General features: G+C 40.2%; 3 pseudogenes; all 3 read right to left on the bottom strand.

Moving 5' to 3' along the window:
* Positions 1–8634: 8634 nt before the first annotated feature.
* Positions 8635–9021, bottom strand: LOC104738303 (putative RING-H2 finger protein ATL37 pseudogene; annotated as a pseudogene).
* Positions 9022–21468: 12447 nt separating this feature from the next.
* On the bottom strand, positions 21469–22533 carry LOC147929711 (uncharacterized; annotated as a pseudogene).
* Positions 22534–23534: 1001 nt separating this feature from the next.
* LOC104736935 (putative RING-H2 finger protein ATL37 pseudogene) lies at positions 23535–24652 on the bottom strand (annotated as a pseudogene).
* Between the last annotated feature and the right edge of the window lie 194 nt (positions 24653–24846).

Here is a 24846-nt window from a genome sequence, read left to right as displayed (position 1 = left end):
ACAACCAGTGCTTATGTGACTTGGGAGCATCTATCAGTGTGATGCCCTATTCTATAGCACAAAAGCTTGGGCACACTGACTTCAAGTCCACCAACCTTCATATATGCCTAGCTGATGGTTCAAACAGAGATGTGGTTGGCAAGTTGGAGAATATTCCAGTCAAGATAGGAAGAGCAAGGGTTCATACAGATTTTGTGGTATTGGAGATGGACAAGGAACCTGAAGATCCTATCATCCTTGGGAGGCCATTCTTAGCCACAGTTGGAGCTGTTATTGATGTTAAGGAAGGTCTTGTGACCTTGAACATTTCTGAGGGTATAGCTATGAAGTTTAACATCTATAACCCAACCAACCTTCCTACCATTGATGATCAACCTTTTACTATCAAGGACAAGGGTGGTCATGAAGGTTTAAGTGAAGTGGCAGCTCCAAAGGACAATCTCTCTCTTCAAGAAGATTCTGTGGAAAAGCTTAAGAGGTCAGTTCAAGAGTTGACTGGTATGGTTAAGGATCTCCAAGTCAAGCTAAACAAGAGGTCTTTGAGGAAAGCAAGACCAAGGCTCAAAATCAAGAAGAAATATGGTTTGTGTGTTAAGGGTGAGGTGATCAAGGATCAGACTCACAGTGATCAAGAAGTGCCAGGGAGGATTTCATCACCTTCTTGGTATCTAAACAAAGCCTAAGAAGGCAACCAAAGTCAAGCTTAGTGACTCTAAACAAGCTCACTAGGGAGGAAGTCCCTAAGGTATCCTTTGTAAATATGCTTTATTTTCTTAGTAGTTTTGATGTGTTTTCTTTTATGTTTGTGTTGTACATGCCTTTCAATGAAAGTGTAGATGGGTATGGAGAGATTTGGACTTGGGGAAGGAGATTCGCAAGCCCACTCGACCAGCCCACGAGAGGTACTCGACCGAGCTGGCAAAGAAGTAAGGCCCACTCGATTCTCATTTCTCTAGAATGATCGAGTGGAGGGAAGAAAAAGAAGAAAAATTTTGAAATTTCAAACTTTGGTCAAGGAGCTCGACCACGTGCTGGTCGAGTGTGGGGTCGAGTGGCAGAAAAAAGCAGGTCAAAGATTCCCATTTCAAATTTGAATGGTATGGACGCTCCACCCTTGTCTCCTTGTCCCCTTAGCTTCTTTAAATAGAGCCTTACATGATCCTATATCTCTCACACTCTCTCATTTGCTCAAAACAACTAAAATCAAGTTTTAAAATCTCTCTCAAAGTTCATCATTTGCTCAAGCTTAGCTCTTTTAAGTTTTTGGGTCACTAACCTATTAACCTTAAGCTTTGAGTCTATTCCCTTCAGTTCTATTCGAAAATGTCTTCAAGGATTACTAGGAAGTCTCAACAAGCGGCTGCAAGCTCCATGGAACGTTGTGATGATCGCCTACAATCAAGAAGAGAAGCTGGAAGAACCACTCGACGCCCCACTCGAGCATGCACTCGACCGAGTGGTGGTCCGAGTGGTCGATCGAGTCAGATGCCGTGTTCAAGAAATCAGTCAGTTGAGGAAGATCCTGAGAGAATTGAAAGTGAAGAAGAAAGGGAGCCAACTCTTAGTGAGTTCATGAGGAGAAACAAGGCCAAGGGGAAGAGGCTAGCAGTTGAGATTGAACAAGAGGAGATTGAAAGTGAAAGTGAGGAAGAAAGTGAAGAAGAAGAGTTAGAGGATGATGGAGAAGCAGAATCTTGTGGATTGACAAAGAGGCAACTTTATGAAGCCTTCATGAGAATGGAGTTCCTGGGAACTAGGTATCCACACAAGGAAACCATGGAGAAGTTAGCCATTGATGAAGATGTGGAGTATCTTTTTGAGAAGAGCAACCTAATCAAGTTCATGGGGCTTTGCATGGAGGGGTATAAAGAAGAAAGTTGTGAGTTTCTAGCCACAGTCAAGCTGCACACATATGCAAGGAAGGATGATGAGTTTGGAGCTGGTCATATTGCTTTCACAATCAAGGGGAAGAACTATGAGCTTTCATTGAAGAAGATAGCAAATGTGTTTGGTTTTGAAGTTGGTAGTAATAGGAGCTTGAAGATACCAAGAGAGGAGCTCTATGCCATTTGGGAAACCATTGGAGACAACATCACCTATTCATCCTCCAAGACCAAGAGTTCAAAGATAAGAAGCCCAGTCCTAAGGTACTTCCACAAGGCCTTAGCAAATACATTCTTTGCTAGGAAGGAGACTGTAAATCTCAATGAGGGTGAGCTCAAGATAATTGACATGGCTCTCAATGGAATCATCCTTGAGGCAAGAAATGGAACCATCATTCTTGGGACCACTGTGGAGACTGACCTTGCAATGGTGCTCATTGACCACATGATATATTTGAGAAGCTGGGTAGGCAAGCTACAAAACAAAGGGTCAAGAGGAGCCTTAGCCATTGGAGGCATCATCACTCCAATACTACAAGCTGCCAAGGTCCCACTTAGAGGAGAGAAGGTTTTGCCAAGATGGATTGACTCAAGCTACCTCACATCTACTCTCATATTGGCCAAGGAAATGCATCAAGGAAATCACATCTTCAACTTTGAGCTTCCAACAGTTGGGAAAAAACAGTTGATCTTACCTAACCAAGAGCTCAGCACCATTCAAGAAGGAGCAAACATTGACTTTTGGCCAGCTGATGAGTTCTTGTTTGATGGGATAGTTCAACCTAGAGTTGATGAAGCTGGAGATGTACAAATGGCTGATGGGGAGGAGCAATTTTACTTTGAAGATTATGAGCCCAACCCAAGGGATAGTAGAGGAGTGAGAGAGACTAGCAAGAGGTTGACTCTCCTACAAAAGTGGAGCAAGTGGCATGGGAAGAGGTTTGATAAGCTTAAGATGAAGGTGACCAATATGGCTAAGTCCATCAAGGGCCTAAAAAAGGAGATTGCTGAGCTGAAGAGTGCAAACTTATCTCCAAGCCATTCAAGCCCTTTGAGGAGGAGTAGCTCAACTAGAGCACTCTCAAGAGTTGCAAACCCTGTGGAACCAGCTAGAGCTTCAATGTACGAGCCAAATCAGAGGAAGAGGAGTTCAAGTAGCCGAGAACAACAATTTTTGAGGCACTCGACCGGGTCACTCGAGCACCCACTCGACCGAGCACCCCAGATGCACTCGGCCGAGTTCCAGCCCAGATCACCTTATGGCTTCCCACCTCCAGCTGCTTATCCAGGATATCCAGGTTACCCTCCCATCCCACCCGAGTACTTCATGGATCCAGCAATCTACCAGCAATTCTACCAGCAGCAAGGTCAGAATTTTGACACTCGCGGTCCAGCTCGACCCCCCCACTCGAGCACGTACTCGACCGAGTCCCGGTCGATTCCCATCGTCGAACTGCCCCAATCTCCACCTCCAAGTCATCAACAAGACCCCAACTACACTTTTGACAGCATGCAAGATGATGTAGACAGTTTCTTCTCCAATCCTTAAGGTACCACAATCACCTTCCCTTGTAAATACCATTGCATTTGATATTGTGTTTTGTTTTTGATCTTGAATCCTCTTACAAATTTCTTTCACACAGAGGACTGTGTGATTTAAGTTTGGGGGAGGGTTTGAGATAGCATTTGATATTGTGTTTTGTTTTCTTATTTCAAATTTTTAGCATCATCATGTTAGTATTTGCATAGCATCTAAGGCATAGAAAAACCCTAAAAAATTAATTTTTTTTGCAAAAATCTTTATAAAAAAAGAGTGTTCATGTAGTTTGCATTGCATAATAGCATCTTGTTTAGCATGTTTCTTGTAGGATTGTATAATATTTGCATTAGGGATCTATGATGAGTTTTGCCTTGTTAGCTTGTTTAATTCACTAGACTAGGATCAATGCCCAAGTTAATAGTACTTTGATGCTAGTTGAGTGGTTAGAAGCATAAGATTGAACCAAGCCTTGAATTCTTGCATTGCATTTGGTCTAAATTGAAGCATGTTGTAATTTGACACCATTTCCTACTTATAAGAACTTAATATTGACTGTTAAATATCAATGTGTGCATTGCTTTAAACTCATGGATACCATATACATATTTGGATCATCTTTCTCCTTTTTACCACTCTTGTTGATCCAAGTAGCTGATTGAATCATTAAAATAAGTTTCCAATACCCTTAACCAACCCTTCTTTCAAGCCATGTATATTTTAATGAGTGTGTGAGGCCTTTTTGGGATTGAGCTTGGTAGAAAGTGTTAGGTTTGAGCTGACAAGAGTAAAGCCTTGTGTAGTTCTAGTTTGCAATTTTCAAACTAGATAGGACTAGGTGGTTTAATTGTTGGGTTTGGGATTTGGTTGTTTGAAAAAGAAAGAAAAGAAAAGAGGAAAAGAGAAAGAAAAGGTTAGAGTCTTTAGGAGGGGAACGTGTTTAAGTAAAATCAAAGTCTAGTGAAAGAATGGGAAGTATGATATTGTTTAAAGATGGTTTCAGTCAAAGAAAAGAAAGAAAGAAAAAGAAGAGTATAGCAAAATGCTTTTATGTCTTAAGAATAAGAAGTAAAGAAAACCATAGCAAATAAGTAAGAATCTCCCATTCCACTAGAAAGATCATATAAGAAACCTCTCCTAAGACTTTAAAATCAAAAGAGAAAAAGGTGAAAGAGAAGAGAATAAGTTAAAGGGTAGCACTAGGATCAATTGGGTTTAGATTGATAGGATAACACTTTGGGTGCCTTTGGGTAGACAAGGTTTTGTTCTTGTATGTGTCTAAGTGTTCTTACCTTTAGCATTCTTCTAAAGATCAATCCATTTTTATGAGAGAACCTTGATATTGATAAGCCCCACTCTAAAGAGAGACCATCATTGTCTCTAAACCTTTTACTACCAAGCCAAATGAGTTTACATAGAATTGATTCATGTTCTTGATTAATGAATGTTAAAGGAAATGGTTGATTTGAATGCATGTGGACATCTAAGGCTCAAATCAGTAAAGGTTGTGATATGCTTGTCTAAAATCTTTAAGTACAGCTCATTCAACTTGCATCATAGTACTAGTAACTTGGACATTGATTCTAGATGGTCTATTTGCAAGCTTTAGGAGCTGAGATCCCACTTTCAAACCTCACCTACCTTCTTATGTCTTGTTCATTTGCTTGAGGGCAAGCAAAGACTAAGTTTGGGGGTGTTGATGTTCATATATTTTACCCTGTTTTCCCTTAATATATTCACATCTTTTGCATCTTTTGCTATCCATTTTGACAATTATTGCATAGCTTTAGGACTGTTCTTGCATTAGAGTTTAGTTGCATTGCATTTGCATCTTTTCATGCATAAACAGGTGATTTTGGAGCTTAAGGAGCATGGAAGCAATGCTGAGGAGAAGTGAAGCAATCATGAGGAGAAAGCAAGAGAGCTAAGGCTGAAGAACCAAGGTTCGGAGTCCAACTCGACTGCCCACTCGACCAGACACTCGACCGTGTGCTGAGAGGGACTCGACCGAGTGGCAGGAGCACAAGAGGAGCCAACTCGACCGGTCACTCGACCGAGCACCAGGTCAAGTTGGTAGAGCCGCCTGGCTATTTTGTCTTTTAGCGTTTTTAGGGCTTCCACTACTTTTTTCTATATAAGGGCTTGTATCTGCAGCCACCAAGGAGCCAGCTTTTTAGAGAGTCAAAAACCTTGTTTTTACTTTTTTTGGGAATTATTCCTTTTGCACTTTTATTTTCTTAAGATCTTGTACTTCTTTTAAAAGTAGAAAAAAAAACTAAATTCTTCAATATTGTTGGTTTTATAACTTTCAGAATATTGAGAATTTGAGTTTGATTCTTTCTTCAATATTGTAGATCTTTGCCTTATCTATCTAATCATGCAAGTTTCATCATTTTCTGGATATATGATTTTGATGTTCATCATGTATGCTTGTGAGTAGTTGCTTAGGATCTTGAGGATGGGTTAGGCTGGGTTGTGTTTGAGGTTTGTTTGATTTGGTCAAGCTTGATTGTTGTAGATCTCTTCTAGGCTAGATGTTCTTAATGCTGATCCTATATCTGAGAGGGTAGGATCTGATTTCAAGCATCTTAGCATCACACTAATGTCTAAGAAGCATAAATAAGGCTAGATCTAGAGACTATCATTAGGCTTGCTAAGAGATTAGAAGTCTTGTTTGATTTTTGACATATTGCTTAATGTCTGCTTGTGTAGATTCTTTACTTTGTGAGAACAAGTCTAGAGATGCATGAGTTTGATTGTTTCTTGCCATGAGAGTGGATTAAACATGTCTTAGAAATATATGTCTAGAGATTAGCTCAAGTTGTTTGAGATTTGTTGACCAAGTTAGATGACCTCAATCATTAGTCCAACCCATGAATCCCTCCTGAAGACCTTTTTTGTTTATTGATTTCTTAGCTTAAATCCTGTTGTTTGATCGTTGTTTGATTCGTTTTGGTATTGCTCTGTTTTTCTTGTGTTGCTCTGTTTTGCGTATTTGTCCAGCTCGACCCTGCACTCGATCTACACTCGATCGAGTGCTTGCTCGAGTTCCAACCCAGAACTTGTGTTTATGATTTATGTTTGTCCTGTTTCATTCTAGTTGCATTTCTGTTGCATTCATTTAGTATCCTGTTCATTACATACCTTGCATTAGTTCAATTCTTGCATTTCCATAGTTTCTATTTCTGTTTTAGCTTCATAATTGTCATAATCATTCTGTTCCATTTGCATTTAGCTCCTAGTTTTTGTAGTTTTACTTTCTGCACTTTCCATTTCATCATAGGATTGTTAGTGACAAACAACCTTTACATCTGGCTTGACTTAGACTCATATGCACATCTTGATTGTTCATAAACACTCAGATTGGATTGACACCTCTTATACTACAACTGCATAAGGGGAATTGAAACACCCTGCCATCCATTCATTCATAAGTCATCATTCCATACATCATTCATCACCACCACAAAAAATATTTGTTTCAGTAGGCTGGCAGGAGGAAGAGAAAAAGGAAACAAGTCAGCTTTGGGAAATGAAAAAATTATGTCGATAAGAAGAGATTAGGAGGGTTGAGGGAGTTACATGTAGGCACCTGGAATTAGTGTGAAGAGAATTAGATTCCAGGTGGAGCTGTTGGGAAAATTCAAGAAAAAGGACAGTTAGTTGAATTCTTGAAATTTTTGAAAGTATAAGTCAAGAAAGGGTGATTCATGATCAGATAAGTTGGTTACCTGTGGAGAATCAGTTGTATTGAGTTGTAGACTCTGATTCCAGGTGGAGGTTATGTGATGAAAATTCAGGAAATCCATGTTTTTGGATCTCTGGTGGCTCAAAAGGGAGAAAACTCCAGCAGTTAAAGATCGGAGGATGATTCATTGTCAAGAGGGAACAAGAAGTCATCAAGGAGAAAGAAGAACATGGGATGTTCAACAATGGAGTTGCTGTGAGAGTAGACATGAAACAGAAATCAGAATTTCAGGGAGTCTCTGAAATCGAAAGAGACATAAGGAAGAAAATAAAAAAGGTGACTCGGGTTGAGAAGGGTTACCAAGGATGTCTTAACAGGTGAAGGCTGCAGTGCTTATTAAAGAGTTTGTGACATGATCTTGCAGAACAGATTTGACAAAGAAAAAGGGTGGTTAGTCTCTGTAAAAACTTGAAGATCATAAGTCATTGGATGAGCTGTCACAAAGGGCTGTGAAGAAGTTACCTGGAAAGTTGTGGAGCCCTGATAAGGGTGATTGGTTCCAGGTGGAGCAGCTTATGAACGCTCCAAAGAGAACTTGGCAGAGAATCACCTAAGACCTTGAGGTTGGAGGAACTGATCAAGCAGAGGTGATTCAAGGCTGTAATCTTTCCTGAAGATTTCTCAAACTGGGTTGAAAGGGATGCATGTTTCAGGTGGAGTTTGGCTTCACGAACAGGGAAGAGGAGAGGTTGGTTTCAGATGTCGATGTCATCGAGGGAGTTTGTGTTTGTCAAAAGGTGGAGAATTGTTAGATTGGGTTTGACAAAACACAACATTGGGCCTTTATTGGGCCAGACGAATATTAACATGGCAAAAGAGAACAAAAAGTCCATATTCACTCTCTTATATATTTACAAGGGAAGAAGAGATAATGGAGGTAGGTGAGAGACAAACATAAAGAGTGTTCTAGAGAAGAGAGAGAGAAACAAGAGCTTCTCAAGCAAACTTTCTTCTTCTTGTTGTTGTGTTTCTTTGATCCTTGTTCTTCTTGTGTCAAAATCTGTAAACCAAGAACAACATCACAAGTTAGTGGTGTGTGTAACCTCTCTAGTATAGTGGAGCTTGGGAGCAAGATTTCTCCCGGTTTGAGGCCGTGAACTTGGTGATCAATTTTCTGTGTGTTGTTTATTTTACAAGCAACCATTCATTACTCTTTAAACTTAACAGCCCTGTCTCGAACTCATGGCTTGAGGTAAAGCCATATGGCTTCTCCTTACCAGATTCAAGCTAACCAGTTTTCTTTGCACCTCCTCTGGTAACTGCAGTGTGAATCGATCTAGATTCTTACCTAGGTGAACAAATGAACGTCCGGTCGAATGAGATCTAGGGTAGAATATTTTAGCCATACGCCAGCTTGACAATGATATTGTAGATCTTGATCGAGTTTCTCTATAATTTGTATCGTTGTTCCATGTCACAATATTATCTACCAAACTTATGTCATCATGCGATTCTAGAACGTTTCTTCATGTATTCCCCGTTTCAAGATCCATGCACGGATATGGAAAGCTCTCACCAGGTTTTAGAGACAGATTTGCACGACATACCGGACATGTGGACCGAGAAGAGAGCCACACGTCGATGCAATTACCATGGAAAGTGTGGCTACACGGAGGGATCCAACGTAACGTGTCTTCATCTTCAAACTCGTATAGACAAATAGCACATTCAACCCCACCATTGCCTATCTTGAGCCCTTTAACCTCTGAATAGAGGAAAGTAGGAAAAGACTCGATTACTTCTTTGTCAACCGCAGCAATCGTTGCTCTACTGTGCAATACTTCATGGGCCTCATGGCCTCCCGCCTCACCGTCCGTAGCGCAGGTTCCATATATAACAAAGAAAAAGAACATAATTACAATGAACAACGTAAACAAAATTGTTCCAATTATTGCTCCCGGCGAGACATTGGATACTTTATTGTAGTCTTCGTATTCCCACTTGTGCTGGTAGGTTACGCAAGGCAAGCATTGGAAAAACAATAAAACACATGCAACGGTCCCATGAATGAGAAGTCTCATGATGTGAACGGCTCTTCAATAATATCACGGCAGATCACTTAAGTTTTTATGTTTCCGTTAAGAGCGATAGAAAGAGAAGAAAAAAAAAAGTCCTTATATTATACAAAATCTGATTCGTAGATCACTGAGATCTGCCTGTCACGATACATAATGGTAGATTTGTTTTGGTCCAAATTCTTGATTTGGGTATTATCTCTGACGTTTTGACTTCGAACAAGTCTTTTTGTTCACCGTCGGCGTAGAACAAGTGCATTTTCACTGATGACTTATCTATTACTTGTTGATTACGCAACAAGATCTAATCCTACTTGACAATTGAAAACTGTCGGGAAAGTCATCTTGAAAAAAATTACAAAAGGAAAATAATGCAAAGTCAAATGATAGAGGGACTACAACAGCCTGATAGATAGCACATGTGGAGCAATAAGAGAGCCATATCATATGGTAAACAAGGTGGTACCAAACGCATTCTAACTGCGGTTGCTCGATCTCTGTATCACTGGATAAAGTAATTGACGCAGTAAAATGCTATGAACGGGATACAATTATTCCCTCATTTCTTTTGAAGTATATATATCACATTATTGAGATAAGGATCACTACGTGTTGTTGTTATCTACATAATATTTAGGCTTATCGTATATTCCTTATGTTTAGGATCTTCCTTGTATAAATACTTATGTCTTTCTATGAATACAAACACGTTACACTTTTATTCATACCAAGGTATCAGAGCTTAAAACGATCTTTGATCTACAAAATTTTTCGCTTTGATCTTACTTCCGCTTCTCTACATATTTTTTTCTCTGTACTCTCGTTTTTTTCCTATCATGTCTACTACCTCTACTTCTACGTCTACTTCTATGTCTATCATGGAACAATCCTCTTTGGAGACTTCCTATGCTCTACATCCATCCGATAATCCGGGTTCTCTTATCACACCAGTTTTACTTCGTGGTGATAATTATTCTGAATGGCCAACTGAGCTTTGGAATTCTCTTCAAGCTAAGCAGAAGATAGGGTTCATTGATGGTACGATCACCAAACCGACCTCTAACCCTGATCTTGCCCGATGGATCTCCACCAATTCTATGATTGTGGGTTGGATACGCACTGCCATCGACCCACAAGTTCGTTCTACTGTTGCTCATGTTCCCGAGGCTTTCAAACTCTGGGAATCTCTCAAACGTCGGTTCTCTGTCAAGAACGGTGTTCGTAAACATCTCTTGGAAGATGAGATTAACAACTGCAAACAGAACGGTCAATCCATTCTTGAGTTCTATGGTCGTCTCTCCAAACTTTGGGAAGAATTACAGACCTTTACTTCTACTACATCTTGCACTTGCGCTGCCGCTCCTGAACTTGAGAAGGAACATGAAGATCGACGGGTTCATAAGTTCCTCTTTGGACTTGATGAGTCTCGCTTCAGAAACATATGGTCTCAGATCATTGATGAAGACCCTCTACCTGACTTGAATATTGTCTACTCGCGTGTTATTTGTGCTGAGCAACATATCAACAACATGCGTGCGTCTGAAGTCAAGCACGATGTTGTTGGTTTTTCCGTTAAAACGGAACTTGCTCCTCTCTTTACTCCTTCTACGGTTGCTGTCGTTACTACTGGAAGTCGTGATCCGAATCGTCTCTACAGTCACTGCAAACGTAAGGGTCATGAAGCTTCATAATGTTTTCTTCTACATGGCTATCCTGATTGGTTCCTAGAACAACAACGCTCTTCTTCTCCCGCGGGACAGAGCACTCGCGGCACGGTGGAGGCTGGTCTACATTGTCTAATGTTCTCTATGTTCCCAACTTCACTTGCACTTTGATTTCAGTGTCTTGTCTTCTTAAACAAACCGGCTGCATTGCTCTTTTTACTGATACTCTATGTGTTTTACAGGACCGTTTTACGAGGACCCTGATTGGCGCCGGTGAAGAGCGAGAGGGGGTTTACTACTTCAAAGGTGTCAAGGTTGCACAGGCTCATCAAGCTCGCAAGCAAACCATCTCTCCTTTGGTCTTATGGCATCGCCGTCTTGGCCATCACTCCTACAAAGTTCTTTCTACTTTACCGGTTTTTGATAGTTTAAAAGTTGATTTTGAGGATACACATTCATGTGATATCTGTTTTCGTGCTAATAAAGCTTCCAATCCTTTTGGCTTGATACACTGTGATGTTTGGGGACTCTATCGCACTCTTTCTACCTGTGGAGCTGCTTATTTCTTAACCATTGTTGATGACTACTCTAGAGCTGTGTGGATTTATCTTATGTTAACCAAGTCTGAAGTCAAAGGTTTAATACATAATTTTTGTGCCATGAGTGAAAAACAGTTTGGTCGACCTGTCAAAGCTGTTCGTACAGACAATGGGACAGAGTTTATGGCTCTCTCATCCTTCTTTTGTCAACATGGTATTGAACATCAGACATCATGCGTTGATACACCACAACAGATTGGCCGGGTCGAACGTAAACACCGCCACATTCTCAACGTTGCCCGTGCGCTTCTCTTTCAGGCTCAGCTTCTGGTTCTGTTCTGGGGAGAAAGTGTGTTGACAGCTGCTTATCTGATTAATCGTACTCCTACTCCTCTGCTTCACGGGAAGACACCGTACGAAATGCTCTATGACACTCCTCCTACCTATGACTTGCTTCGTACGTTTGGTTGTTTGTGTTACTCTCACAGGCGTCCGCGTGATAAGGACAAATTCAGTGATTGTACAAGCAAATGTATCTTCGTTGGTTATCCTTATGGGAAGAAGGCTTGGAGGCTCTACGACATTGAGAGGCAAAAATTTTTTATGAGTCGTGATGTTATTTTTTTTGAGGACAAGTTTCCAGGCGTCTCTCATTCTACTCCTGATCCATCTCCTTTGTATCCTATAACTCCAATCATTGATGACTGGTCATTCCCATTACGTCCTTCTCCTCCGTTGTTGGCACCGGATGCTTCTCCACTGCCTCTCATGGACTCTGTTCCACCGAGTCCTTCGCCTCTCACGGACTCTGTTACACCAAGTCCCTTGCCTTCTCCTGACTCTGTTCCTACTCCCGTTACGGTTTCTCCTCTTACTGCACAGTCTGCTACTCCGGTTTCATCACCACCGATCTCTCCTCGGTCCGCTGAAATACCGATCGATGAGTCTCCCTCTTCGTCTCCGACGGTCACTCCGGTGTTATCTGACACGTCTGATGTTCCTTCACCTGGTCTTCATGAGTTACTCGGTCGTGGTCAAAGGGTACGCAAACCTTCTGTTTTACTCAAAGACTATGTCGTTCAGACCTCTCATCTACAAGCTTCCCCCTCTCTCGCTTCATCGTCTCCTAATCCTGGTTCTCCTACTTTGGTCCCAGGTAACACACCTTATCACATCGCCACTTATCTCCCTCAAGCTAATTTTTCCTCAGGTCACAAGGCTTTCATTGCTGCCATCACTTCCGCTGTCGAGCCTACTAGCTTTAAAGAGGCGAGTTTGGACGATGTTTGGAATAACTCTATGGATGATGAGTATTCTTCTCTTACTATGCAACATACTTGGGATGAAACAACTCTACCTCCCGGTAAGACAGCGATTGGGAGTAAATGGGTATATAAGATCAAACATCATTCAAATGGTGAGATTGCTCGATACAAATCACGTTTGGTAGCTCTTGGTAATCGATAACGTGAGGGTCTCAACTACACTGACACATTTGCACCGGTTACTAAACCCACGACTGTGCGAGTTCTTCTTAAGATTGCGGCTGCTAAAGGATGGGAGGTCCATCAAATGGATGTTTAAAATGCGTTTTTACACAGTGATTTGCATGAGGAGGTTTATATGAAGTTCCCTCCTGGCTATGAGAATCCGGATCCTACAAAGGTTTGTCGACTACGTAAATCTATCTACGGGCTTAAACAGGCGCCTCGATGTTGGTTTGCCAAGCTGAGCACTGCCTTGAAGAATTATGGCTTTAAGCAGAGCAAACCAGATTGTTCTCACTTTTCTTACATCAAAGGGAATATTTGTTTACATATCCTGGTTTATGTGGATGATTTTCTCATCGCTTGTAATGATCTCTCTACCCTCCAGCGGTTTAAAAACTATCTTGGTGAGTGTTTTCACATGAAAGATCTAGGGAAGCTCAAGTACTTTCTTGGCATTGAAGTGGCAAGGAATACCGAAGGCATTTTTATTTCTCAACGTAAATACGCTTTGGATATCATTGCCGAAACAGGACTACTTGGCTCTAAACCTGCATCTACTCCTATTGAGGTTAATCATCAGCTTCTCTGGGATGCTAGTCCCTTCTTTGACAAACCAGAAGCTTATAGGCGTTTAGTGGGTCGGCTCATTTAGTTAACTTTCACCAGACCCGAGTTGTGTTATGCAGTTCATATTTTGTCTCAGTTTATGAAGGCGCCTCGCCAAGCTCATTGGGACGCTGCTCTTCATGCCGTTCACTATCTTAAGGGTTCTCCAGATCAAGGTATTCTCCTTCGAGCTGACTCTAATCTTCGTCTAACTGCTTATTGTGATGCTGATTGGAATGGTTGTGCGTTGACCCGTCGCTCTCTTAGTGCCTACATTGTTCTTCTTGGGTCCTCTCCTATTTCATGGAAGACAAAGAAACAAGATACCGTGTCTCAGTCCTCTGCTGAATCAGAATATCGTGCTATGGCGTTTACTTTAAAAGAACTAAAGTGGCTTAAGCAGTTGTTGTCTACGTTTGGTGTTGCGCATCCTCAACCAATGCATATGTTTTGTGACAGTTAATCAGCTATATACATTGCTGCTAACCCTGTTTTTTATGAACGGACCAAACACGTTGAGTCTGATTGTCACTTTGTTCGTGATGCTGTTCAAGATAAACTTATCACTACTGATCATATTACTACTAAGGAGCAACCTGTCGATATTCTCACTAAAGCTCTTCCTGCTCCGACATTTGACTACTTGCTTTCCAAGTTGGAGATACAAGATCTTTCCCCTCCAACTTGAGGGGGGTATTGAGATAAGGATCACTATGTGTTGTTGTTATCTACATAATATTTAGGCTTATCGTATATTCCTTATGTTTAGGATCTTCCTTGTATAAATACTTTTGTCCTTCTATGAATACAAACACGTTACACTTTTATTCATAACACACATGATGCAAATAGTAATAGAAAAAGAAGCAGCCGCTTGTGGCATCCAATCTTTTTTTTTTTTAAACAGAGCATATAATTTAGTAAGGTTATATAGTTCATCCGATCCTTACAAGTTACAATGTTAGAAAATAAATATGGATTTCTACAATCTAATTTTAAACATAGGCTTTATTATTTTAATTAATTAAAAAGAACTAGTTATATGACACTAGAAACATCAATTGATGATATACTTAATTAATATTTTTAATCCAAGTGACAATACAAATTCATTAACAAGAACAACATATCATTGCTTCCTTCCTTCCAAATTACTGATTACTTCATCCAACTCTTTGGATTTTTCCCTAAAGAGCTGATGAAAGGATTGAGTATCATCACAGATCTTCCTGAATCTTGTGTGATTCACATGGTAATCTAACAAATCTAAGATTTAGCAAATTTCAACAAATAAACGAAAATCAGAAATTGTGGTCACATGAACTCAAAAAAATGAAATAAAAATTTCACAAATATCTGTACAAAAATTGTTTATTCTCTTTGAAGAATGTTAGTTATTCTTGCTCTATTTTCATATTTTTGGCTTCATATCATTTATTTTTTTCACATCTATCATTTACAATAGTTGTTGTCTGTTATTTTTTAAATTTTCTCATATCTTTACCAATACTTTATTTTTAGACAAAAAATTGGGGAAAGGAGTTTGATCATTAGGTCAAATTAAAACTTGAGAGCATACCTATTATGCTTCCATATTAGATGTTGATGAGAGTTTGTGACAAGGTAGATACATTTATATAGAATTTGAATAAACCTAATTAAACCGAACCGGTATTGTTGGAAATGGAGATCATGGCAACCTTGCCATCAAGATGTTTGATGTAGGAGAAGCCACAATGTCTTTTGAAGAGTAAGGTTTTCATCACTACCGCTTTGGCTCTCTGTAGTGAAGATACACCAACTGTGAATGCATTACCACAAATATTTGATCTTGAAGAGAAGAAGAACAATGCTTTGAGTGTGGCCTCAAAAGATATGGCAACTAAATGCTTCCTGATAGCCTCAATTGGATGATTTGCCACACTGTGTCTGCTTGGCTTTAGTGATCTAGCAAATCTCTCCAATTGTTTTGGTGTTAGAAAAGGAGTCCTGACCACAATAGTTGAAGGTGATTTGGGTGAACGGCGGCAAGATAGAGTTCATTCCATATTCATATCCCATGAAAACATATTTTTATGGGATACGAATATATGTTTTCTTGGCAAATCAACGTTGACAATATATCACATGATAACAAAAAATGACTTTAAAACCTCAGTGGAAGAATCATCAATCTTCTGACCTTTTACCCACAGAAGAGTTTATTCCACATTCATATCCCATGAAAACATATTTTTATGGGATACAAATATATGTTTTCTTGGCAAATCAACGTTGACAATATATCACATAATAACAAAAAATGACTTTAAAACCTCAGTGGAAGAATCATCAATCTTCTGACCTTTTATCCATAGAAGAGTTTATTCCATATTCATATCCCATGAAAACATATTTTTAAAAGTTCTAACATTGAATGTCGATCGTTGACCTAATTATAGAGATCATTTAAACATATCGATATTCCACATTAAATACAAATATACAAAGTTTCATAAACTTTTTTAGTGCTATGTTGCTACAACCCCCAAGTGTATCACCTGCCATAATAGGACTTCCAACCAAGTCAAGAATGTTTAGATGATGAAACGGTTAAACCCGAGAATGAATATCCGTTTACTAATGCAAGTTACGTATTTTTCTAAAACCTCATATGATATTTACATATATTAATTTTATGATGCAACCTTAGCTTCGTCTTCTAAAAAAAGCATAGTGTACTTTAAATATGTTTTTTATGCCAATGTTTTGGGTCAAAAGCATTTGATAAAATTGATGAAATCTCAAGCTTGTTTTATACTCTACTTTTTTAGGATGTTATATAATTGTAGCTTTAGTTGATAATATGCCTTATGAGACACAAATCATATTTCACTTTTGTAACGGCTTACATATCATTTTTATCTATATTTTGTGACCATTTATTTTGTTTTTTTAGATGGTTTATTTTTTCAAGAATATTTTTCATAGTTTTCCCAAAATAGTGTAACCCTTACAATGTCTTCATTTTTTATCAAAACTTTTAAGTTGAGTTGAGTAATTAATCTTTTCTTTTTCTTTAAGTGAAATTTAATAATAAATCTTTATAGTATATGTTTCTTAGAAACTAATGTTTCACTTCAATTTTATTTTTCTGTTTAGAACTTTATAAATACAAAATTTTGGAATATGATTATTTTTTGGTTAAAATTTGAATGATAACATGATTACTAAAACAAATTCATAGTATTGTTTTTACTATTTTAAAATTTTCATTTATGTTATTTAATTTATTTTTATATTATTTTATTATTTACTAAAAAAATATATTATTGTTTTTACTATTTTAAAATTTAATTAGTTTGACTTATTGTGTTTTAATTTATTTTTTGCTATTATTAATTATAAGTAATAAATATGCAAAGAATAAATATTTAAAATAGTAATTCTTAATGCAAAAAAAAAATAACATTGCTTAGGTGAATGCTGATTTGGAGGAAGGAGAAAAGAGAAAAGTTAACTTTATATATATATATATATATATATATATATATATATATATACTCTATGCTTAATTAAACAATTAGGATTACAAATTCATTTTTGATAGCTTTCTATTTTCTAACTAAGGCTTTCTCATCTTTTGATTCTATCAAATTAAAACTAGTTTTTTTTTTACTATCACTATTTCGTATTTACTCTATTTTTTTAAATAACTGAAGTTATCAAATCATATTACGGTTTAAAAACTAATATTTTGTTTCAATTTGTATCTTTATTTGTTTTTGTTATAAGACAATGTGGTTAATTTAAAAAAAAAACTTTTTTATTTTGTATAATTTATACCGAAACATTTTATTTTTGTTCACTTCTTATAATTATGGACCTTCACATGGCTCTTCTTTACAGGTTCTAGATAAATTCCACGCGCCACCCTGTTTAACATTAAAACTAGTGCAATGACTCCTGCATTTCCCAGTTGATTACATTCCTAGCTTTTTTATAGAGATTCTCACTTCTCAAATGAAAAAAAAAAAAAAGCTAGGAATGTAATCTCTACTAGTGTTTTTTTTTTGCTAAACTGTAAATATCATATAAATGAACAATCAGGTTTTACAATACGTATAAAACCTAACCTTTTTGAATCCTTACCAAAAAAGATAAAAACAAGGATACAAAAAACAAATTGGGCTAAGATATTGATGGTTTAACGCAGCCACAACTCTATTAATTTTCTAAATTTTCTCCTCCGTTGTCTTGCAGTAATGATGTTTTTAACATCTCGATCGATGAGCTTGAAGATTGCTTGAGGGGGGCGTGACACTTGATTGTTCAGGACGTTGTTCCTTTGCTTCCAGAGATGATAGAGAATGACTTGGACCACTACCTTCCTAAGAGTCGACGGTGCAATGCGAGAGCGTGATTTGATCCAAGAGAGGAGCTCTGGCCAGGAGCTGAACAAACGATGATGGGGATCCAGTCTGGACAGAGCTTGTCTCCAAATCTCTGAAGCAAAACAACAGGAAAGGAAAAGATGATCTCTAGACTCCTCGTGGCTTGAGCAGATGCAGCAAACGGTGGGAATGTCAAGACCCCAGGAAACCAGTCGCTCTCTTGTCGGCAACCTGTTAAGGTGAACTAGCCACATATTAAAAGCAAACTTTGGGATAGCTCCTTTAAACCAAACCGAAGTCGACCATTCCTTTTCCTCTTGTCTAGGTCTGAGTTTCTCCCAGGTGCTCGATGAAGAGTAGACCTGGTTGGAGCTTCCATCGATGGCCCAGTAATACAAATCCTGAGTGTGGCTTGCTGTTGGAAGATGAACAGTGGTGGGGTGCACGTGTAGAGACAGGGCTGCGTTTGATCTGGGGTAAGGTAGAGTCCACCCTTGGTCATCAACAGCGTCTCTCACAGTAGCATTTAGTGGCAAGCGCAGAACACGAGGCCCTCTATATCCTAGAAGCTTGATAAGAGGTCCAAGAAGAGTCCAATGATCAAACCAGAAACTAGCTTTCTGCCCGTTGCCTACCTTAGTTCTGATGAATTGTTCTGCCAGGGGTCTCAGCTTCAGTAGTGAATTCCACGTCCAGGAGTTGCTTGGCGCTTCTTTCACTGACCAAAACGTATCATTTCGCATATAATGAAATTTGTGCCAGTTTGCCCATAGAGAACCTGTACCAGCGAACAGGAGCCAGATAAACCTCAAGCATAACACCTTATTCTACGAGGCAAAGCTCTGAAGCCGTAAACCACCTTCAGTCTTAGGTAAACACACTGTAGTTCATGCCACCTTTGCTCCTTTTTTGATGTCAATGTGCCTGACCAGAGGAAACGACTACAAAGAGATTCAATCCGTTTTATGCAGCCCTTGGGAAGCATGAACGTAGAGATCCAGAAGTTGACAGTACCAGATATGACAGATTTTAGGAGTTGCAGTCTTCCTGCAAAAGCTAAAGCCTTTACAGCCCAAGATCGAAAGCTTCGCACAAGCTTGTCTAAGAGGGGTTCATATTCTGAGATCCGCAGCTTTCTATGCATAAGTGGGAGTCCCAAGTATCTTATGGGTAGGGAGCCCACAGGGAAACCATAGCTTGTGATAACAGCGGACTCTGTGTCATTTAGGCCTGCGAAGAACAGCTGAGTTTTGTCTCTATTCATACATAGTCCTGAACAGCTGGCAAAATCATCAAGCGCTTCGTTTATACCATGAAGTGAGGAGCTACCACCGTCAAAAAAGATCATAACATTGTCGGCGAACATCAGGTGGGATATACCAAGATCCTGGGTCTTAGGGTGGTAATGTATATAGCCTGCATCAAACCTGGATCTTAGAAGGGAGGATAGGACCTCCATAGCTAGCACGAAAAGGTAGGGTGACAATGGGTCACCTTGTCTCAGCCCTTTGGTGCTCTTGAAAAAGCCCCCTGAACTACCGTTCACACACACTGAGAAGGTAGGCGAAGTGATGCAATGTTTGATCCAGTTGATGAAGATCTCTGGAAGCTGGAGAGCAGTAAGGGCAGACAAAATAAAGTCCCAACTGACAGAGTCAAAAGCCTTCCTGATATCCACTTTGAGCATCCCTCTCGGGTCGATCTGTTTTCTGTTATATCCATGGACAATCTCTGTGGCCAATAAGACATTTTCAGATAGAAGTCTCCCTGGCATGAAAGCGGATTGAGACGATGAAATAACTTCTGAGAGAATTTGCTGGAGTCTCCATGCTAGAAGCTTTGATATGACCTTGTACAAAGTGTTTAAACACGAGATGGGTCTAAAATCAGATGCCTTTGAAGCATTCGAGACTTTAGGTATTAAGACCAAAGTGGTGGCATTCCACTGTTTTAGTAATTGGCCGGATCGGAAGAACTCCAAGACCGCCTCTGTTACCTCAGGACCGACTATGGACCAACATCCTGTGAAGAATTCTACCGAGTACCCATCTAGACCACAAGATTTGTTACGTGGCATTGAGAAGAAAGCTTCTTTAATTTCCTCATTAGAGAAGGGCTGTTGTAGGCATTGCTTCTGAGCTTCAGTACACCGAAAAGGTAGAAGAAGATTCATGTCGGATTGAGTAAGAAGACTTGGCTCAACCTGACTCCCAATGAGGTTTGTGAAGTAATCTACACAGTGGTCTCGAATACCCTGATGCGTATCAATCAAGGGGCCATTCTCTTCTTGGATGAAATGAATATGGTTGAGGGCTTTCCTTGAAGCTACCATTCTGTGGAAATAGGCAGTGTTGCTATCACCATCACTTAACCATAAGACACTTGACCTCTGTCTGTAGAAAGACTCCTCTGCCGTTGCAAGAATCTGCCACTTCCGCTGAGCCTCTAGCTCAATTTGTGCATTGGTTTCAGTGGGATTTTCGAGCATTCTGCTTTGGGAGAAGAGTAACATATCATGAGCTTCGACTACTCTTTTTTCCAGGGCCGAGAAATTTTCTTTACTAAAGCTTCTTATAACATTCTTCAGCGACTTGAGTTTTGATGAGCATCGAAACATTGCTGAACCTGAAACATTTGAAGAGAACCAGTGACTTGCAACTAGAGGCAAAAAGTCCTGGCTTTGGAGCAGGAAGTTGTAGAATTTGAAGTGCCTCTTGCCTCGGACACCCACAGTTTCAAGGTTCACCCCACAAGAGGCATGATCAGAAAAGTCTGGTTCTCCAAAAGTTGCATAGCCGGAAGGATATGTCGCATTCCATTGATCATTTGCAAGGACTCGATCTAGCTTTTTAGCCACAGGCCTTCTTACACTTTTGTTCCACCAGGTAAACGTGTTTCCTTTGAATATCATATCTGCGAGATCAGCTTCCAGCAGACATTCACGGAACATCCTAATTTGACTAACAACATTCAGAGTCAGTGGTCGAGAGTGCTCGCTCGGGTGCAGGATTTGGTTAAAGTCGCCTAGGACTAACCAAGGTCTCCCTCTTACTCTGCTCGAGTTAGATGTATCGACAATGTCTTGCCAGAGGCTGCTTCTTTCTCTTGCATCCGTAGAGGCGTATACCAAAGAGATTACACACCTATCTTTAGCCTCAGGTAGAAGAACTTCACAGGTTATCATTTGTAAACTCTTAGCGATGATTACCACTTTCACACTCTGGTGCCAAACCACCCATATCTTCCCCAGTTCTGAAAAACCGTAATTATCTTCAAAAAGCCAGCCAGGTAGCAAATTGTTGATGAACTTCTGCATCTTTGGCTGTTTGACGTGGGTTTCCACAATACCTCCAAAAAAGGGTATATTGGCCTTATACCAATTCTTAAAACCGTTACGATGACTATATATATTAAATTCGCGAACATTCCAACAAAAAATGTGTGTACACATAAGTTAGGCGAGAATGAGGCCCTTGCCTCGCATACCTTTCTGTTGTCTTTTTGACAACACTAACTGATAACCGGGGTAGTCCTCATCGACACTGTCCTTGCCCTCTGAATCACTGGACAAAACATCTGAAGAATCTTCTTCCGCAACTGAAGATTGACCATCTCAGAGAGCCTTTCTGGACGAGGGTCCTAGGTCATCATTAGTTGGACCCGAGGGAACTGACATCTCTCTCCCTTGGCTAGGGCGGTGTGGACCAGCAGGTGCTATAGATGATGAAGGCTGGGTATGTTTTGGTACGTAGATCAGATTCTGTTTTGCCTTGTTCGCTAACAGATTAGGCGGAAGTGGAGGTGGACCTGATGGAGTAGAGCGGCTCTGATATCTCTTTTTAGCAGGAGCTTCACCTCGCCTTGGGCAAGCAGTGGTGGTATGAGATGTTGACTTGCACGAGGAGCAAATAATTGGAGCCTGATTGCAACGCTTGATAGTGTGGCCTATTTCCTTGCAGTGTTCGCACACTGGAGGCATCCACGGGCTAGAGACCAATACTCTACTTATTTCACCAGAAGCAAATTGCACATTTACTGCTTCTGGTAGAGGCTTGCGTGGGTCAATGAAGGTGAGAACTTTGGCTACCTCCAGGTTAGTCTTGTTTGCTGTAGAAGAATGAAGCTCTTTTGGATGTCCAACAAGACCTGCTATGTACTCAAGACCTTCTTCATTAAAGAATTGGAGAGGTACCTGTCGGAGCTCAAGCCAAATTGGAGCAGATCGAAGCTGAGGTTTTGACGGGACAGTTCCGGGTTCTCACTTGGCAACGAACATTGTCTGGCCTTCGATTTGCCATAGCATTTGTTTGACGACTCTGTTCCTTGTCGCTGCATTAGGTATCCGGAAAAGGAAAGCGTTTCCTTCCATTTTAGACACCGAGATGTCTCGGTATTGGTGGCTCCAGATTCCGTTTACAATGCTGTGGAGGGTACCTTGAGAGGGAGGATCTGAATAAAATTGTCCAAGCACAAAGCTTTCCCATGACTTCTTGTTTTTTTCGATCACCGAGTTGGGAATTTTGACACAGAGTTCACCCGATGGTAAAACGAAACCGGTGCCTTTTCTCTTGAGATTTTTACCTGTGCCCTTAACGTGATCAGCCCACGAGTCCATGAGCTCATTTTCAGGAGCAAAAGTTAAATCTGGGTTTGCTGCCTTAGTAGCATCCGCATGCATGATGGAATTAGGAACGTCAACCGTAACCGGCTCGACACTTTGGGAAGACGGCCCTGAAGTTGCTAGATGCGAAGCACTTACAGAGGCGACAATTGGTGACAGATCTGAGGCGTTGGTTTCTACTTCCGGCTCAGTAGAGGGATTGGCCAAGTCCGTCACGGAGACAGTCGATTGGGCAATAAAATTCGTCGAGGAGGGTGAGATAGGGGTCTGGGTACTCCCGTTGTTGGCGGAGGTGTCCAGAATCTGCGGCGGCGGTGAGGGGGGAGCGCTAGCTGGTGGGGAGGAGGCTGGTGGGGAGGGGATTGGGCTCTTTGAAGGAGAGCCCTTCTTGGTCTTCTTTTCTTCACCATAAGGAGGTGAGGGCCTGTGAGAAAGGGGGGGTGGGGAGCCGAACGCCGTGAGAGACGTCGGCGGAGAAGAGAAAACGCAGACACCTTTTCTCAAATCTCTACTAGTGTTGCCAATGTTTTTGCTTTTGGTTCTCTGTATTAATTTTAAAAGGATGAGAGCATTTAATATCCTGCTGGATCACTTGAGCTCCATGTCTCCCTACACAGAAATATAGAAGTGGTCGTTCATTATACAATACAAATCCCCTTTGTAGATCAATAAGATATGCCCTTCACGACAACAAATATGTTGTATATTCCTAATTAATAGGTCATAATTGTTTTGGTCCGAATGATTGATTTGGCTTTTTTTCCCCAACGTTTTGACTATGGAAAAGTCTTTATGTTCTTCGTAGACGTAGTAGAACAAGCACAAGTCCCACTCATGAGTCATGCCCTCTCTATTAACTTGTTGACTACGCAACAAGATTTTATCTGACAGTTTTGACCTAATCCTACTTGTAGACAAGTGAAATAAGAAAACTAAAACAAAAGGTAATTTATTTACAAAGGTAAGCGTGGAACGGACAATGAAAAGTCAAAGGCTAAGAGAATCGATTAGGAACTACATCAGTACGACATATAGGACACAAATATACACAACACAGATTATACATTCTCTGGCATGAGGCGTTGGAACGACTGTTCACCTAAATCTTTGTCTTTGACTTGGGAAGTCTCTACTAATAGATCATCCCAACCAATTGTGGACGGAACATGATCTGCTTGAAAAGAGAAAGAGAGAGACTTAGATATAGCTTGCCGAAGTGTTTGTTTTCCTTGAGAGAAACCGTTTCTCTCACTCACAACACACCCGCTCCTGTAGCCCTGTCTCGAACTCATCGCTTGAGGTAAAGCCATGTGGCTTCTCCTTATCAGATTCAAGCTAAAAATTTGTCTTTGCACCTCCTCCGGTAACTGCAGAGTGAATCGGTTTAGATCCTTACCTAGTTGAACGGATGAATGTCCGGTCGAATGAGATCTCGGGTATAATATCTCATGAGCCATGCCCGAGCTCGACAAAAACCCTGTAGATCTTGATCTAGTTGTTCTATCATTTTCATTGTTGTTCCATGTCACACTACTATCTGTCAAGCTTATCTCTTTCAGGGATTCTACAACACCTCTCCGCCCGTTTCCTCTTTCAAGATCCATGCTTAAATATGGAAAGCTCTCGGCGGGTTTCATACATAGATTGGCACGGCAGACGGGACATGTTGTCTGAGAAGAGAGCCATACGTCGATGCAACTAGAATGGAAAGTGTGACTACAAGGAGGCATCCAACGTAGTGTTTCCTCATCTTCAAACTCCTTTAGACAAATTGCACATTCCACTCCACCTTTTCCTATCTTGAGCCTTTTGACCTCTGAATAGAGGAAAGAAGGAAATGACTCGATGATTTCTTTCTCGACACCAGTGGTTGTTGTTCCGTTGTTTAATACTTCATGGCCTTCCTCTGCAATCAATCTACGATAATGGTATGCAAAAAATGCAAAGAACGAGCAACAAGCGAGTAAAATGGTGACAAACATCCCAAGAAAGACTATTCCAACCATTGCTAACGTCGAGAAATTGTTCTTTTTATCGCCGTATGTGGATTCCCAATCTTTCTGGCAATGCAAACAGGGGAAAAAGAAGATCTGAAATATAGTACATGCTATGAACTGTTGGATGATAGTCATTATGTGAATGGTTCTTCTGTTATATCACGGTGGATCACTTAGGTTCCAAGTCTCTCCCGTTAAGAGCGAGACAAAGAGAATAGGAGGTCATTATATAAATTTTGATTCGTAGATCATTCTAAGATCTGCCTGTCAAGATAAGATATTAGATTTGTTTTGGTCCAAATGATTGATTAAGGTTCTTCCTTCGACGTTTGACTTTGAAGAAGTCTTTATGTTTACCGTAGGCTTAGAACAA

The sequence above is a fragment of the Camelina sativa genome, chromosome 13 (genome assembly GCF_030686135.1).
Source record: "Camelina sativa cultivar CO46 ecotype springtype chromosome 13, ASM3068613v1".
NCBI lineage: Eukaryota > Viridiplantae > Streptophyta > Magnoliopsida > Brassicales > Brassicaceae > Camelina > Camelina sativa.
The sequence above is the reverse complement of the archived record's forward strand: the minus strand, read 5'-3'. Positions and strand labels throughout refer to the sequence as shown.